Source organism: Manacus candei, unplaced genomic scaffold (assembly GCF_025592945.1).
Source record: "Manacus candei isolate 608988 ecotype Guabito, Panama unplaced genomic scaffold, ASM2559294v1 h1tg000153l, whole genome shotgun sequence".
In the NCBI taxonomy this organism is placed as follows: Eukaryota; Metazoa; Chordata; class Aves; order Passeriformes; family Pipridae; genus Manacus; species Manacus candei.
The window spans coordinates 4,051,674-4,070,276 of record NW_026138201.1 but is presented as its reverse complement, the minus strand read 5'-3'; the positions used below and the strand labels follow the sequence as shown (position 1 = coordinate 4,070,276).

The 18,603-nt window shown below is 41.8% G+C and overlaps 1 long non-coding RNA gene across 1 annotated transcript; it reads left to right on the top strand.

The window, feature by feature from the left end:
* The first annotated feature begins 4,876 nt into the window (after positions 1-4,876).
* On the top strand, positions 4,877-16,479 carry LOC127463213 (uncharacterized). The gene is made up of 5 exons (XR_007900698.1): positions 4,877-5,334; positions 8,813-8,909; positions 12,720-12,800; positions 14,621-14,764; positions 15,524-16,479. It is a non-coding gene; the product is annotated as an uncharacterized LOC127463213 (long non-coding RNA).
* Positions 16,480-18,603: the final 2,124 nt, after the last annotated feature.

Here is an 18,603-nt window from a genome sequence, read left to right as displayed (position 1 = left end):
AAAAATAATGAAGTCATTGGTCACAGCCAGCACTGCTTCATGAGGGGAAAGTCCTGCTGATCAAACCTGATTTCCTTTTAGGACAAGGTGACCCACCTGGCTGATCAAGGGAAGCCACTTAATTTGATCTTTTTGGATTTCAGGAAAGCTTTGGATACTGTCTCTCACAGGATCCTTCTGGGCAAAATGTCCAGGCCACAGCTGGATAAACACATCATGTGTTTATCAGAAATATGGCTAATAAAGCCAGCTGGGAACTACTTTTTTTAGAGAGGGAACATTTTGTAGACACTTCCAAAATTGCCCTTTTCACCTTCAAATTCAATTAGCTTTGGCCATTAGCTGAAGTCTCAAGAAGTGTGATGTCTTTCCATTTTATCCCCACTACCACAAACACAAGTGAGTTCCCTAGAATTTGTGTTACTGGGTTTATCATGTAGAATAAAGCTTCACATAGGAATTCCCAAATTCCCTGCTGAGAGCTACAATCTTTTCCCATTATAAATCTCATTGTTCATTGGCTTATAATGTTTGCACCTATTCTTTGAAATTCAGCAATTATATTAAGCTATGCAGCCAGACTCCAATTTCTACATGCTGTAATATTCTGTTAGGTCACTGATGCCTCCCATAAACTATAAAAGTCATTTGAAAATCCTCAACCACGAGAACTCAGAGTTTTGGTCAGACAACTGGTGAAGATCTTTTGCAATGTTTAGGCTTTATCTCTGAGAAATCTCTTTACATGCTGAAAAGCAACTACGGTTTTAGCAGATCTGAGGGCTTTGTTATCACGGAGGTATGTGTTGGTAAAATGAACTTGTTTAACTCTGAAATGTAACAACATCTACTTTTGTAAACATTTTAACGGTGTTGTGAACATCTTTACAGCGCAGCATGTAATAAAACCACACTTCTCAAAATTCCGCTTCAAAACATGTTTCATGTAAATGAAGATCAAAACTCCTGTAAATGGCATTGACACCATGCAAAGAAGCAGGAAGCTACCTAGAGATTTTATGATACAGATCAAAGGATACTAAAGGTGCTTTAATAGAATGTAGATGCTCTCATATAGTCAGAACAAAAATAAGAGGGAACAAATTCTGCAAATCTTTAAAATTACCAGTTCCCATGGCAGCTCTTATCAGGTAGCAGATATTCACAAGCTCAAAACCATCCTTGTCTGCAGCACTATGGTCACAAGGCACTTTTTCCACTTTGGATTTCTTCTGCAACTTTCATCTTAATTTTACCTTGTTCAAAGCAGCCTGGAATAAAGTGTTATGTTACAGAATCATAGAATGATTTGGGTTGGAAAGGACCTAAAAGATTACAGCATTCCAAGCCCCTGCCAGGGACACCTTCCACTAGACCAGGTTGCTCTAAGCCCCATCCAACCTGGCCTTCAACACTTGCAGGGATGGGGCAACCTGTACCAGGGCCTCACCAGCCTCACAGGGAAGAATTTCTCCCTAGTATCATAAATCTATTCTCTATCGGTTTGAAGCCATTCCCCCTTGTCCTGTCACCACATGCCCTTGTGAAAAGTCCATCTTTCTTGTGGGCTCCCATCAGGTACTTGGAAGGCTGCTATGAGGTCTCCACACAACATTCTCTTCTCCAGACTGAACAGCCCCAATTATCTCAGCCTGTCTTTGTAGGAGAGGTGCTCCACTCCTTGAAGCATCTTTATGACCTCCTCTGGACCCACTCCAATAGCTCCATGGCCTGTGGAGGTGCACACCGGCTCATTTCCTAAGCATCTCCTTGTAAAGCTTTCTTCCTGGGAAATAGGTCCACATTTAGTAGCCATCTCCTATCTGTGTACAATTTTAAGAAAAAGAATGCAAATCATGCCCAGGGAAGCTTTTAGATGACCTGATTTGAGCCACCAGCAAATGCCACTGTGGTTTCAGCAACCTTTAAGCCTCTGAGTAATATGAATATGGTTGCTGCAGGAAGTGGAGGTAAAGTCTACAGATGGGCACCTTCTGTTCTCTCCTTGCCAGACCTGAGAGGAGCTCTGCTCATCACCTCCATGGCCTTCCAGCTGTACCAGGGCTGGCTGGTAGATTCATTGGGACAGAGGTGAAGCCTCGAGAAATGGGATTAACAATGTCTACGGTGCTGATAAATCACCCCCCTCTTCTCCTTTCTCAGACTTCCCATTTGCAGCCCTTATCATGTCACAGTCCGTGCAAGTTCTTTAACATGCAATTTATTTGCAGTTGGTGCTCTCTTTGTTACAGGAGGAATCCCTACAAATGGGATGGGAAGGCTTAATTTGAATGATTGTGGGCTTTGAGATTGATAACTCTCAGAAGTGTCCTCTATTTTTTAGGTTTACCATGCATGGCTGGAAAATAGCTGAAATGGGATATCTGCAAGAAGGAAGGGACCTGTTTAAAGAGTTTTTATGCAATTAACAAACGAACCTGAGAAAAATGACAATTCTGATGAACTTCAAGGTATCACTCACGACTAAACACTTAGACCGTCCCATCTCTGTTCAGAAATGTCTGAATCAGTGATTACAATGCTTGTTTATTTAACACAGGCCTGTGTGAGTGTGTCACTGTTGCTGTATCAGTGACTCATGGATAATCCCCCCCCTTTGTAGCTTTCTGTGGACAAGTGTTACATGTCCTCCAGTAACACCTGATCCTGAACAGCAATTTCAGAACAAGCTGAAGGAGGGTAACTGTGCAAATATCACTGACTGGCAAAACAGCTGCTTGTGCTGCCTGAAAACTGCTGATCTCAAGGGAAACCTTCCTCATAACAATGAAAGTGATCCCTGAAAACTGCCAACATGGGGAAGGACTTTGGCAACAGAAAATAGCTTAGTTCAGCCTAGAAAAACACAATCCAAAATCTGTAGTTGTATTTAAGTGCAGTTTATTCAAGACAGTTCTTGGTCATCTTTTTGTCTCAGAATCTCAGAGGAAACATCCAAGGTAAAACAGCCAAGAGCCCCAAACTGCCTTATACCTCCTCCCTCTCAAATTGCCTCTCCCCAGGAACTCACTAAGGGAGCTTTCCACACTGTAAGTTTTTGAGACTCATTGCATTCCTCTTAGTATTCTGTTTGTATCAAAATAAATTATTTACATGAGTCATAAACGACCTGCACAGCTTTTGAAATGCAGAGTCCTGATTTCATTTGCACCAGTGGAAAGCAGAGACAACTTAGTACAGTTGTCTATGGGAGCTCTTGGGTGTGAAGCTGGGACCTGATCCAGGACTAGTGTCCCTACAGAGCATTCTTTCCCAGAAGATTCACTTCTGGTGTTTTCCGTCATTAATGGAATACCATCCTTATATGAGTGCTTTCTTCTAAGCTAATGGAGCCAGCCAGGCTTTAATTGATTGCAACAGAAAGACAATCCCTGGAAAAAATAGAGGACTTTATTCACTGTAGAATTACAATTTTTATATCTTTTCATTCCTTAATATCCAAATACCACTGTTCAAAATTACACAAAAAAAAATAAGTTATCCAAGCTCGCACATGATAGTTCAGGTGAGCTGAGCAAGGGGCAGATCATAATTCCATAGTTTGCCTTTATCCAAATGAAGGTATCATGGAATAAATGTAAGAAAAAGAATAAGAACAAACTGTTATGATGTTTTCTGCAAGAATACACAGCTTTCAGTTTATCTATCCAAAATTTCATTAACATATATTCTTAGGAAATAGGTCTGAAGTACCACGGTTTCTTGTGGGATTTCACGTCGACTCTTAGTTTTTTTAATGCATCATAAAATCTGTAAAATGAAGGCTTCTTTAACATTGTGCATAAAATACTGCATTACTTTTTAGTAAAAGGCAGACAATTATTAATTTCAACCCAGCACCACATGGTTGTTATTAGCACCATTTATGACATACATTGTAGATGGATTTGCTCAGACTTAGGAAGACCTTCAAATATTTGAAATAAGGTTGTCACAGGAAATCTTGCCTAAAGTTTTCTCCTGGTAACTACAGAAAAAAATAGTATTGTGTAGGAGGCGTGTCCAAGGCACGGGGGACGTGCAGGGGCAGAGAAGCCCAAAGGAGTATGCGTCTAAATGGATAACCCTATTGGTTAGAAGGTCACGTGGTTTTAGGGGATAAAAAGCAAGCGCCGAATTTGAAATAAATCTCTTTGTTATCCACCTCACAAAGAGCGTGCATCCTTCTTTATTATATAAAGGTATAACGACACGTGGTTCCTACACGTGGCGCATCGGACGGGGACATGAAACCTATATTAGGATAGATTAAAATATCCTGGATCAGGCAAAAGATCGGTAAGCCCCGAGTATCGTCTTAATTATCTGAAGGCGGGGGCTTTTCACTGAAAAAAACCGAGACACCTGTAAATCCGTTGTCTCAGTAGCGCATGAGAAACGGGAATTAAAATACTGAGCTCAAAAAATATTAGGGATAGTGCACAGGAACAAGAAGAAAGAAGAAAAGAAGCCGAGAGATTGGAACAGCGGACAGCCAGAGAGAGCGGAGCAGGGTCTAGCATCCACCGAGTCAGGCTGAGAGGCAGCGCCAACATCCAGCACCCAGCCAGGGCTAATCCCTGAGCGGCACCGTGTCCGCAGCTCAGAAACCCGGGCGGTGGAGCACACTAAAGCCGCCGGGAAAACCCGTGCCGCCCGCCGCGGCCACCAGCTGCGTGAAATCAGCTCCGCTGCCGCCCTCTAACATCCCCGGCCCCACTGCCAGACCCCGGGAAGCCCGCATCGGCGCACCTTTCCAGCCAGCAGAAAGCGCTGCACCCCCCCCGCGCACGCCACTGGCGGCTGCCGCCGGCTGCGGGACCGGCACCTAGCGCCCGTTGCCTAGCAACCCGGCAAAAGCCGCGGTTTACAAAGGCGGGTGAAACGGCTGAGCCACGCGTGTGCCGCCGGCCGCTTCCCTGCGCCCTCAAGCCGCCGGGGGCTCATGCTGCGTGCCGCCGGGACCGCCGAACAGAGACCAGCGCCGCCTTAACACCGCGCCGCCACACCGCGACCCCCGCCGCAGCGCCGGAACCCCCATACCGCCCAGCGGACCGTGGGAGCCCCGCAGCCACCTCCTGCCGACCCACGCATGCCGATAGCCACTGTGTGAAGCCTCCACGCCAAGGAGAAACCCACCAGGAGCAACGCAGACCCCGAAAGAACCTCCCGCCGCTTCCCGCCACCGCAGCACCGAGGAACAGCCATGCCGTGCCGAGAAGCCCCCCGCTGCAGTATTGTGTCTCTGATCTCCCAAGCCGACTGTGAATCCCCTCAAAACATACTTTCCACACCTGGGCTGTCGCTGCCCTTACAAAGAGTGAACAGGAGCTGGTAAGACACTAGAGGGAAGTATAGGCGTCAACACTTCTCTTGCCTCTGATTGCTATCAAAAGAATTACCTGGATGTACAGCATTCAGTACTTTTGAATGCATTCCTAAGAGATGTATTGGTCAGAAGCAATAATAAAAGTAGTTTCCTATTCCCCTTCTATGAAAAAATATAAGGAAATGGTGGTGAATTATCAGATGGCAGCGCCTCCACCCTCCTGAAAATACAGGACTTATTGCTCAGGAATACTAAGTTTCCACTTGCCACCTTATAGAGATTCCTTAAAAGGAAAAGAGAAAAAGGAAAATACTATTTTAATGCCATTCTCAGTGGCTGCTGTTCTGCTTGTTCAGCTCTAGTCAGCTCATCAGTTCATGCTCAGCAGTTGAAACTCAAAGTGATAGTGTGACCTATATCCATGGAGATTTATATACATAAATACAAGCACAAGTTATGTGCTTCTTTTGGACATAAATGATATGAATCTATTCTCCACAGGGAAGAGTTCAAAACCATGAAAAAACCAAAAGGTTTTCCATAGATTGTCCCCTTTCTACTCTGCCCCAGTGCAGGAATAACAGCATGCTATTTTCTATTTCAGGGAAGGGAAATGCTGGATTTTTTAGCCTAAGCCAAGGGATTTCCTTTAACTAGAAATTTGTAGTGGGGTGACCATGGCTGGATGCCAGGCACCAACCAAAGCTGCTCCATCACTCCCCTCTGCCACTGGGCAGAGGAGAGAAAAATATAACAAAAGGTTCATGGGTTGAAACAAGGGCAGGAAGAGATCCCTCGGTCAGTTCATCACAGGTTGTTCCTGCCGCTGCTTAGGGAAAAAGTCCTTCCCCTGCTCCCTGTGGGGCTACTCCCACGGGAGAAAGTTCTCCATGAACTTTTGCAGCGTGAGTCCATCCCTTGCACAGGGTCACTCCTGATGGGCTCAGCCTTGGCCAACGGCAGATCCGTCCTGGAGCTGTATGGAATTGGCTGTCTTGGACTCGGAGGAAACCTCCAGCAGCTTCTCACAGAAACCACCCCAGAAGCCTCCCCGCCATCAAAACCTGGTATCTTCCTTTATCTACCTTTGTCTTCCAGGCTTCTTTCTCCTTCACACTCCACTTGTCTCTAACAAGTTACTTTACGCCGCTCATACTCTTTATAAACAATGTACAGTATGGTGCAGTAGAGACATCTAGTGACTATTTCATGTAATTAAAACGCAAAGGATTGCTGTAGGAGGGAAAAATAAACTTCTTCCAAACCCTTAAAATACCCATCTTTACATGCTCTCCTCAAATCCACTAACAAAATAATTTGCCAGTTCTGGGCTAATTAATACACAGGATGGAAAAAATGATCAAACATCACTGGCTTCTGTGTCTCCAGAGCCTCTTTCCTCCTTTACCCAGGTGTCTTCAAAAACCTTGGATGCTACAATAAATAAATTTAGCCTAGCTTTGCATTGCTGGCACCGAGGACACCGTTTAGTGTTTAAGTACCAATACAAATCCCTTCCTCATATTATTTTGCTAAAGAATCTTCCTCAGAACATCTTGGCTGCAAAGCCAAGCAACAAATGTCTTTTTCAACTGAATTACCACTTACCTGCTAAGGGAAGGGTGGGATGTTGGAATTAGAAGGGGATGGATTTTGCAGCTGGAAGGGGGTTGGAATTAGGTGATCTTTAAGGTCTCTTCCAACCCAAACCGCTCTATAATTCCATGTTCCTTTGAACAGAAATTCTTCAACCCTGAGATATTCTGCCCTTTAGGTGCCGAAATCTAAGCTGTCCATCAACATCTACTTTCCAATTAGTAAAGAGAAATAGCTACCTCCATGATCCTAGCACGTTCTCCTGAAAGGTCAGAGGAATGGTCCCTGAATGTCTCCTGAGGGACCAGCTGAAGGAGGCAGCAGGAGCAAGATGTGTCCTCCGTTCCTGCAGTGTCCCAGGCTGCTGCTGAAGGACAGGACCTGGCTCCAAGGAAAGAGCTTTGTATGTGACCGCTCCATCAGTTCTGTCAAGTGCATGAAATAATGAAGATCAACCTGATGGTGCTTGTCTGTCTTGCCAGAAACCTCCTCGCTCAAGAGGAAGACTCCTGAATCAATGAACATGAACTAGGTCATTCATGATGGGCCAGAGCTACTAAAAAAGTAAATGTAAAGAATAATAAATGTACATGTAATAATCAAAAAACCTGTTTGGCTTCAGACTGAAAGAGGGGAAATTCAGGTTAGATGTAGGGAAGAAATTCTTCCCTGTGAGGGTAGTGAGGCCCTGGCACAGGTTGCCCAGAGAAGCTGTGGCACCCCATCCCTGGAAGTGTTGAAGGCCAGGTTGGATGGGGCTTAGAGCGACCTGGGCTAGTGGAAGGTGTCCCTGCCCATGGTAGCGGGTTGGAATGAGATGATCTTTAAGGTCCCTTCCAACCCAAATGATTCTATTACTCTATGATTAATACAGAACTTTTCAGTTACCAGTGTTGTGAAAGCCCATTCTCAACACAGTTCAGTCATTTAAGCTGAAAATGCTGAAGTCATTCTTCTTTCTTTCATTCATACTTCTTCTATGGCTGGTCCCAAGAGGTCAAAATATTGCATTTCTTGACTTACCATCATGATAATTCCAAAGAACTGTGTTGTCTGTCTTTAATGAGAAAATTTGATGACCAACATGAAGAGGAATAATAGATCAGACTCAGCCCTGGTTTAATTCTGAGTTTAATAATGCCACTGGGATATGAGGACTAGCATGTGGTGTAGAGCTGATTGAAGAGCAGAAATTCCCCTGGGAGAAGAATTCAAAGTTTTGCTATAATTTTAAGTTACCATAAACTCAAAAAAAAATAGAAATTTCTATGAGGATGAAAATCCAAAGGAAAAAAAAAGAAAGTTGGCCTTATAGCAACATTTTCAAACCTGATTTTTAAAATTAATTTTATTCTTCATGAAATAAATTTAAAGAAAATTTAAATGCAGAAAAAAATTTTTTTCCAAACTCTTGCAATTCGTTTTTTCAGCAATAAAAACCTCCCTACATCATTGTTTCCTGAACTACTGAAGTTTAGGAGGAAGTGATCTGATAATCACAAACTGAACAATCTAATCACAAACTGAACAATCTAATCATCACGATCTGAGTTGAAACACATTTTAGTGTCCAGTTGGTTTGAGGAGGATATGAACACACTCAGCATGTTGCCAGCTTGAGTTCCAAACAAAAATTAGATGTGGGCTGAAGGTCCCATTTTATGAGAAAGTTGATCAAAATCACAGCTTTAATAGAACATACACCATCAGAAGGGAGTAAGAATGAAGAACTGCTTACCAAAAGCTACAAGGTGAGAATTTACATTTGAAAAAAAAGGGGTTTGGTTTCCTTCCGTTTTACAGACATCTAAACAGTTGTTTTGACCTCATGGAGAGCAGCCAAAAATAGGGGATGGTACTTTTTCAGTGAGTCCATTTTGATTGCAGGTCTGAAAGCAGCTTTTCAAAATGGCAGGTGAGGTGGTTTATGCTGAGGTACCACCCAAGGAAAGAGTACATTTCACTTCAGAAACTTCAGATACAGGTAAAAAAATGCAATAATGTTAATAATATTAATACCATTCATAATTTAATGTTGCTTCATTTCCCTCTGCTCGATGCCACGTTTCATTCTTTCTTAGATCATTCAGAAGTCATGTTGAAAGCATTTTGATAACTGTTAATAACCTCCCCTGTTTATTATATATCTCTTTGCTTGGCAAATTCATGTTTATTAATAGAATAAATACTGAATTCTAGCAAAAGTGAAGACTGACCTTTAAAATCTCATTCTGGATTTCAGTAGTATGGCTGAAATGTTCTGTTTCTGAAAAAAGTTAATGTTCAGACATGGAAGATATTTACACGGATTATTGGAAACTCATTGACAGCTGAATGGACTTCTTCCTCCTGCAGTACACTTCTATTTTATGTCTTAATTTGATTTCTTTCTTTGACACCAGAAATATTTTTAAATTCTAAAATGATAGTTCTGTTTCTAGTTTTTCTTCTCTTTCTTTCTTCTTTCTCTCTCTCTCTCTCTTTTTCTTTCTTTATCTGTCTCTGTCCCCCTTTTTCATTTCTAAAAGTTCTATGGCGAGAAAAATGCAAGTCAAATTTTAATAGAAGTCTCTGTAATTTTGAAAACTGTTAGCCCTCCAATTTGTGTATGACCTACTGATACCTTGAACTGTAAAACTGATTACTCAAAAATTTTATTTTCAAGTAATAAAGTGCAAAATATAGCCACTCATGGATAAAAGCAGGAAATAATTCATGTTTTTAAGACATATATTTTACCAGTATGAGATGCTTGGAAATTCAGTATCTAAAAATTTTTTGTGGACAATTATAAGGCTGAATAAGTAACCAAATTTCATGCAAAATATTTTTCTTATGCTTTAGAGTAGGACAGCATGGTATTTTGAAAAAAATCTTTTCAATTGCAATAGTAAAATATCACCAATTCTTGTCACTTCTCCTAATCTTGCATCCCTTTTGGTGTCCTAATAAATGCTTTATTTTAATATTATCCTAAAACACTGACTTCCACAGGCTGTTTGTAGTATCTTGCATGAAGAAATACTCTAAATTGATCTGGAATATGACATCTATTAACAGCATCGGTGTGTGCTACTGAGATATAGTGAAAAAACCTCACCTATCTTTATAATTAATATTTTTTCACATTCTTATGTTTATAAAAATTTCCATTCTTACAACCTCTCTCTTCGATTTCTGTGTGTTCCATTGCTTTCATACTTGAGAGCCCGAGTGCAGGAAACTAAACTCTCATCTTCTGCCAAACTCTGTTAAACTGTTCTGACTCCTTGGCAGCTGCACGAGAAAGATTTTTTTAGAAAGTTCTAAAAGAATGGGTTAGATTCCACATTTTTTGTAAGTCTGAGGTAGATCTCAGCAGCCCTGGCACCCTTAGGACGTTGCTTTTCTTCGGGCCAAAGCTTGGTGTTTGCCATTACAGAGAGTTCAGAGCAGGGATGTTACCTATCACCCACCTGCCTGAAAACACTCAAGAGACCTTGCGGTCTTAATCCATACATATTTGACATTAAGTCATTGATACAGCAAGGCTAAATTTGCTCCTTTGAGACAAAAATTATAACGTAGGCCATAAAAAAAGGGGTGTTCATACTGCCCTACCTGTGAGCATTTTCTTGTTACACACTTCAATGTTTGTGCTGCCTTACCTGATTTTGTTGCTCTAAGTTTGCTTTGCTTCCCCACAGCCACTACACTTGTCCACTAGTTAGCTTGCAACCTGCTTTTCCTCTGCCTTCAACTTCTGCTTCCTTGACTTTTTACAAGAGGAGGACAGAGCTTTTAACCTGCAGGCCTGGACATGTCCTACATTTTGCACTGCTGAAATTTGCATTTGCTCGTCTTCCCCATGGCACTTCAGAGAAAAATCTGTTTGGTTTCTCTCTTAAGATTGAAAAAAAAAAAAAACAACAACTTATTTCATACACTTTCAGCAAGCAAATTTGATAGAAGAAGCTCCTGGGAAATGAGGCAAAACATGCAAAGCAGGCAACCTCCAAGGTGTTGTGTTGCAGTTGATGTAAAAATATAGCTTCTTCCTTCCTTCTGCTGCCACACCTACCGAAAACTGCTGTGAAACATGTCCTGTCGCTCACCTACTCTGATAGTTCATCCTTGAATTTAATATCACCCAATGGAGGATAAACTGTGTCACAGGGCAGTTCCTCATCTCATTACACCTGCAGTTATCTTTCTAGTGTTACCTCTTCCCACAAGCTTTCCTGACTGCACAAAATTGCTGAATTGGGCCAATGGTCCTGTAGACATCCCCTGGGCAGTGAGATACCTTCTGGACACACCTTTAACTATGTGAGTTTGAAAACACTATCTAGGTGATGCAACTCAACTAAATAATAGAAGTCAGGTACCTAAACATCATCTTTGCCTTCCTTGGGCTTTCCATGCAGCACTGGCCACTGAAAGCCAAAGAATGGGTTGTTTTTGCAGGGATAGTGAGAGAGATCTCCGCTGTTCTGCAGTGTAAGCATCCACACGTAAGAACAGACAAGTGTGGGCAAGGCCTCCAAAGATAGGGAAAGCTCCTATGAGACAGGAAATCTTAGTTCTTATGGTTAAAGCAAAGCAGTTTTAGCAAGCTACATGCCTTCTTGGGAAAATGAATGGCTTGCTGCTGAAAACCCTGCTGCCAATTCCTCTTCCAGCCCACCTTGCACCTTATTGTTAGCTAATCTGGTGATTGAGCTCTTTTGATAGTCCAGCAGACGAGAATTCTCCACTACTGAGGCGAGGAAGGCAGAGAAAGTAATTTGCCAGGCATTTTCAGACTTTTGAGGAAACCCACCCTGACAAGATTTTTTGTGCTGTTGGTTGTAAAAATCTTGTAATACACAGTGAAGCACTTTTTTTACTGGGTGCAACCAGGAGTGTCACAACCATTCCAGTGGTTACTGGGGCATAGGAGGGTTTTCTACTCATTGACCACCAGAAAGGGAATGGGAAGATCTCTGTCCTGTCACATTTGAAAGCCTGATGTAAGACTGTAGAAAGTTCTGAAGTGCCTGCCTCAGGCTCCATGCATGGAAAGCAGTGACTGGAGGAAGATCATGTGATGACCAGCCATTAATAAAAATCTCATTTAAACACATGGAAGGATAAAATTGAGGAAGAAAAATCCGTGGATGAAATGAAAACAGTATGTTTATATTTTACATACATTTTAAAATTATGTTTCATTCATTAGGGATGGGAAAATAGCCTGTCTTTGCTCTATGCACATGCTTTGTTCCAACAGGATTTGTGCTCTTCTTTGTGAAAGAGGAAACAAGACAAAAGGCATATTTTGTAACCATGTACAAGATCTGAATTCAGTAGGAAAAAGTTTATTGAGAAATAAACAGGAGAAAAAATTAATTCACTGAAAAGAAGTTGTCATTGATTAACTTCTGCTTAGAGGTTGACAGAATGTATATATGTGTGTAAAAGAAGAAAAAATAGAATTATTATTAGAGTAGATCACTGTGTGACAACCTATGGTCACCTAGAAGGGTTTTTTAAAATTTTCATAGATTTAATGACTGAATAATATTGCCTTATTTTAATTTATTTTGAAAAACTGCACAGTAAGGCAATTATATGCATGAAGTCTCCTAGTAATTTCTTTTTAGCACATTTACTCAGTGACAGAAAAAAAAAGTAATAAAGCAACGTCTCTTGCATGTTGTTGCTCTTCTCACTTTCCCAGAGAGGGTCTGATGCTGCAGGGGATTGAGTGCAATGAGCATGGCAAGGGCTGGCCTTGGGCAGGTTCTAATTGCAACACTTTTTGTTCCTGCAGGTGATCCAATCACATATGCTGAGGTGAAGGTGGAATGGAGATCTGACAGACCTGACAGCACATCCAAAATTACACATTCAGGTACTGCAACACCGCAGGACACTTCACCTTTTCTCATTGCATTTTATCCTCTTTGTATATCTCTTTGTATTACACACAGTGGAGGAGTTGCTTAGGGCTAAGTGCCCAAAGAGATGTTGATATTAGGAAGAAATTCTTCTCTGTGAGGGTGGTGACACCCTAGCACAGGTTGCCCAGAGAAACTGTGGCTGCCCCATCCCTGGAAGTGTTCCAGTCCAGGTTGGATGGGGCTTGGAGCAACCTGGGCTAGTGGAAGGTGTCCCTGCCCATGGCAGGGAGTTGAAATGAGATGATCTTTATGGTCCCTTCCAACCCAAACCGTTCTGTATTTAAAACAAAACTGAGCTACTTTTCAAAGTGATAGCCAGGAAGCAAAAATTCTGGACAGTGTTTTGACAAGTGTCAGAAAAAATGTGTCTATCACTTCTTAAGTTAAAATTTTAAGATATATTAAATTTTCTCAAACTGTGTAAGTAAATTTTGTTCTGCAAAGTGAAATCATGTCTTGGATATGAGTTTTAGCTCTTGTGTGTGAGGTGAAAATGAAGTAGAGAATGAAAGAAAATATTCCATTCATGCAAGGTAATAAGAGCATTTAAGATATTTATAGAGAAAAGCGGTAGCTGCGGCAAATGCTAGTGGGAACAGGTATTTCCACTGGGGTTTTAATTTGGCCTTACAACAAGGAAAAGAAACTGAAAGCTTCAGATGGTTTTTCTGATTAAAAGTGGTGGTTGGGCAGATGAGAGAGTAGGACAAGTGGAGATCTCAATCTGGCTGTTACAAAGGCAAAACCAATTCACTGCTTTCATTGAAATGCATTTCATTAATAATGATTTTATCCCAGTGAATGCAGGATGGGACTGCAGCATGAAAAGTGTGGTCACTAATACAGTTTTGATATATGGCCATCGACCCATCTGGTTTTTAGCTGCCTTTTTATAGCCCTCAGTCCTCACTTCCTCCCTCTGATTCTGTCTACACTGTCCAGGTTTTCAGAATTTTGTTCAAGGAATATCAATATATGCTATAAATATGGAAAATTTTTATAGAAAAGCTCTGTCCCTTCACATTCTTCACTACAACCTCTTTAAAACCACTGAAGTCAGATGTATGTTCTAATTCTCCATTAGATTAGGGGGTGGTTTACATGGAAAGTATGAAGGAATGGGGATCTAATGAACACAAAGATCCTAGTCAGGATTACAGTTGGAGCAGAAAATGATGGAGACAGGGATTTAAAGACCATAGAAACAAGTGTTTCTTTGTTGTGCTTAAAAATTATGATAATCTGGAAAGAGTCTCTAGAATTTCAAATTACTTATAACACCTTTTTAAAGCCTGAATGTGAACTACAAGATTTCCCTGTGGGTCTTCAGTTTTGTAACCTCAGGAAAATAACACAACCATTGCAAGGCATTTTCCAAGGAAAAGGCAGGGTATATTTCAGAGTGGGAAGCACTGGCTGTGCTGTGTGCACATGGCAAAATGTTGACATGACAGGGTTGGCAAATCTGTGCTCTGCCACAGAAGGTAAGAGGTCACATTTTTAGGTGTTTTCTCAACAGCTATGATGATAAAAATTAGGAATGGCCAGGAAAAGGGCTCTTCTGCCCCTGAAAACATGATTTTATGTATGCACACAGGTTTGTATACATATAAACCTACATACATATACAGGTGTTAGATCTACAGCACCCAGTGTAACACACTCCTGCTGAAGGCCTGGTACAGTGATTTTGCATCCTCCCATAACTCAGAACAAAAGTTGACTTGCTTTCTGCCTGTGGTGAGACTCATGTCCCTTGTCCCTTTGGCAGTGACCTGCTTGGAGAACTCACACTGGTGTTATGTTGTTTTCGCTCTGGTCTTCACTGCAGTGATTCTGTTCATCACTGTCATCCTCTTGGCAGTGAAATGTCCCAGCCTCTCAGGTGGACGCTGACGTCTTGTTGACACACAGGGTAAGCCATTTTTAACCGTGTCCTATTTTCATACAACACATTTGCATTTATCAGATGAGGTGCAAGGAAGCTCCCAAACCAAATGCTGGGTTGTTCAGAGAATCACAGAGGATGCTGAGTTGGAAGGGACCCACAAGTCCAAGTCCTGGCCCTCCTGGCCCATCCCCAAGAGTCACACCATGGGCCCAAGAGTATCATCCAAACACTCCTTGAGCTCTGTCAGCCTTAGTGCTGTGACCACTGCCCTGGGGAGCCTGTTCAGTGGCCAGCCACCCTCTGGTGAAAGAGTCTCTTTCTGATATCCAACCTAAACCTCCCCTGATACAACTTCAGGCCATTCCCTCAGGTCCTGTCACTGATCCTCACAGAGAAGAGATCAGTGCCTGCCCCTCCTCTTCCCCTCACAAGGAAGTTCAGTCTGGGATTTGAAGGCAATCAGGATAACAGTTGTTCAATTCAGACTAGGAATGGCAGTGGACAGAGAAATCCTCAGAGAAATCCTTCCCATCCACATGTAGCCCTTACATAGAGCCACAAAACATGTTTAATCGCTCTTCCAGGTCGCTCTCCCTGGAAGTTGTCACTGAGTGGCTCCCTTGTGATAGCTACATGACCAGACCTCCATCCCAAAGCATCCCAAGTCTTTCTATGGTTCTCATGGCACAGAGGTACCCTCTCTTTACTCATAGGACCCTCACAGCAGGTTAATCTTCAGTGAGATTCTCTAATTCTAGTAACTTTTGTCTCTTTTATTTCCAGATAACTCAGCCCAGGAGGGTTCTGCTTGTTCAACAGAACAGGACATAATGCTTGTTTTCTTTTACATGATTTTCTCTGAAGAGACTTGTATGAAAGAAGACGTGCCATCAGTCCAATCACTCTTCAGTTATGTCATCCCAGATCTCTGTTAAACCTCTAACCTCTCCATATCTGGGCAAGACATATATTAACTTTATTTGGAGTTTTCTTAAACCTGTAATACCAGCAACCATCCAATTATATCAATGTGTGTAGCAAGGCCTGGGTTCAAGCTGCTGCATCAAAAGTTGGATTTGGGTCTTGTTTAGACTACAAAAATGACCCGATGGACTGCTTGGAGACCTACATTTAATTTACATCTGATTTGATTCTGCAATACTTTGCAATACAGATAAGCTTTTAGATTGCATTATGTGCAAGTGCAAAAATTCATGGACAAAACAGGGAATGTCAAAGGTTGCACTGATCTTTTTTATAAAGCCCAGGTTTAGACTTGATTTTTCTTCCCTTGACAGCCTTCAGTGATATTTGTATGAGAGGGCTATTGAAGATGCAAGAAACTATATTCATTTAGTAGAGAGGTCTCAGTCTCATCCCTTCATTGGCTTGAATAAAATTATTCTGTTCTATTTGTCCAGAAGAGTGTCTCACAATATATTCATTCTGTCTTGGGGCAATAATTAATTTTGTATTCATTTGGGGTTTTTTTTCCCCAAATGCTGTAGCTTCAGTTAAAACAGAGTCCTCCTCTGGATGCACCCCAGGTTCAGATGTATTTGTTGGTAATTATTATTATATTGTCTGGTTTTATGTTATTTTCAGTTCTTATCCATTATAACTTCTTTGGGGCAGGCTGATATCAATGATTTGCAGACCCTGAGCAGGAGGAGGCTGCATAGCAAATATTTCTATAATTGTTCCTTGCATCTAAGCTTATCTGTACTTAACATGTGTTGTTGCTGTTGTTAATGTACCCCATCTCTATAGTGAAATCAATAAAGGGATTTAGTCAAGCACTTGATACGCTGGTGTTTGTTATTATGTTAGTCAGACAGGAAGAAAAATAACATTTAGTATTTGTATGACCTTCGAATTGTTGTCATGAAGGTCCTGGCACCTAAGAGCCAACCATTTGCACTGGGGGGACAATGGGGTAAGCACCGACAATGGGGTCTGCGCTGGTTTAAAGGTAAACCAGCAGGGAAATGAACTCAACTCAAAGGAGAGATTATAAGTCAGAATAACAATTTAATAAAATAATACAATAAGTACAATTATACAGATAAACAACTGGTTTTAACCCACAAAACCCAAATGTATAACCCAGCACCCTGGGCCATGAACAGAGTGGTGTTCTTTGGGCCCCCTGAGTCCAAAGTAAAAGGAGAGGGGAAAACCTGTTGGTGAGAGTGCTGGTGCAGTCTGGTCAAGAGTGGTGATTGCAGTCCAGTCGAGAGTGACAGTTGCAGTCTGATTGAAAAGTGGTGGTTGCAGTCCAGTCGAGAGTGGTGGTCTGCAGTCTGGTTGAGAGCGGTGATCTGCAGTCTTCCTCTGGATCCCACGAGTGGTTCCAAAGGTCCCAAGACTCCAAGATTATATTTTCTCCAGGCAGGAATGCTCAGTACTTCCCTCAGGGCGGGGAGTTCCACAAAAGAGTGTGAGGAGAGGGAGGCATCCTCCTATCTTGCAGGCCTCTTAACACCTAGTTTGTAGCCTGAGGAGTCAGGCTGCTCTGGGCAGAAGGTGTAAATAGTCTGTTGATACCAGTTTCTGGGAAATGGCATGGAAGGCTGTAGAATACACAGTTTTGGGTTACACCCATACAGTGATGAACTGATCCCAGCTGTTCTAACTAGGACAGGGTCACTGGCCACAGATATGACATTGGGCATATTACACATGACATCAAAAAATAAACATGTGATTGTAAATCTGCCACTGAGGAGCTGTCTCTCAGCTTTGTTTCTTGCCCCTGGAGGTTCCTCAATTTCTTATATTGCATTCTCTCTTCCTCTGGCTGCAGGCACAGCCTGGAGCTGTGAATGACATTGATTGCTGCTGCCCACGCTTGGCTGGGTTTTTTCCCCGGCCTTTCAGCCATTCTCTCATCCCCTGGCTGAGAAGCCCCATCCCTTTTATTCCTGAACACAGTAATGAATGTGTTAATTAATTTAATTAATTAATTAATTAATTAAAAGAATGCAAACAAGCCATTAGATGTGTAATCTGCAGGACCAGCAGGAGTGACAAAATCCCTTTGTTTTGACCGGTTTTGCAGGGAAGCGAGTTTATGGCACACCTGTTTTACAGATCTTGCTACTCACCCTCTTTTTTTTTCAGACTTAACCTTGCCCTTCTCTCTTCAAGAAAAAGATACAGCCCAGAAATCCCAGAAAGCCAGAAGCTGGAGCCAAGACACAGGTAAAAATAAGAGACTTGACATTTAGCAAGTGGAAGGTGAGCAGGTAGAAATATTAGGTGGGCAGTAGAAGAAAGCACAAGGTGAAGGTAACATGAAGCAATCAGTGAGGTGTCAGAACCAAATACTTTTAATAATCCTACATTTTTTTAAATAGTTGAATAAGGCTCTATCACAGAGGAAGACTCCATAACCAGTATGTCCAGAGAGTACCATCTCTTTTACCCTTCTGCTTGCAAATATCTTCATCCAACAGCCTCTCAGTTACCCTGGGTCATGCACTCCTCAGATTTATACAGTCTGGAGAGAGAAGAGGGGAAATTTTATGGTAATTTCCAGGATATTTGCTTCTTAGCTTGTCCCTTTGTCAAATATAAAGACAGATAGGACTAAGGGGTTTTATTGTTTCTAGCTTTTTTCATCATCCTAAAAATACTAAAGATTTCATGTCTGGTCTCCTAGTTTAGTCAAAGAATCTCTTGGAGGTCTGAGAGATGAGGTAGTGTGCTATATTATGCTGGAGGTTGGAGAAATAGCTAAGCTTTTATCCATTTCCATTCTCCATCTGTAAATATACTATATAAATGTACTATGGAAATGAAATAAGCAGAACCCCAGCCCCCTGTTTAACAGTATCCAAATATCCTTCTCATTTGACATA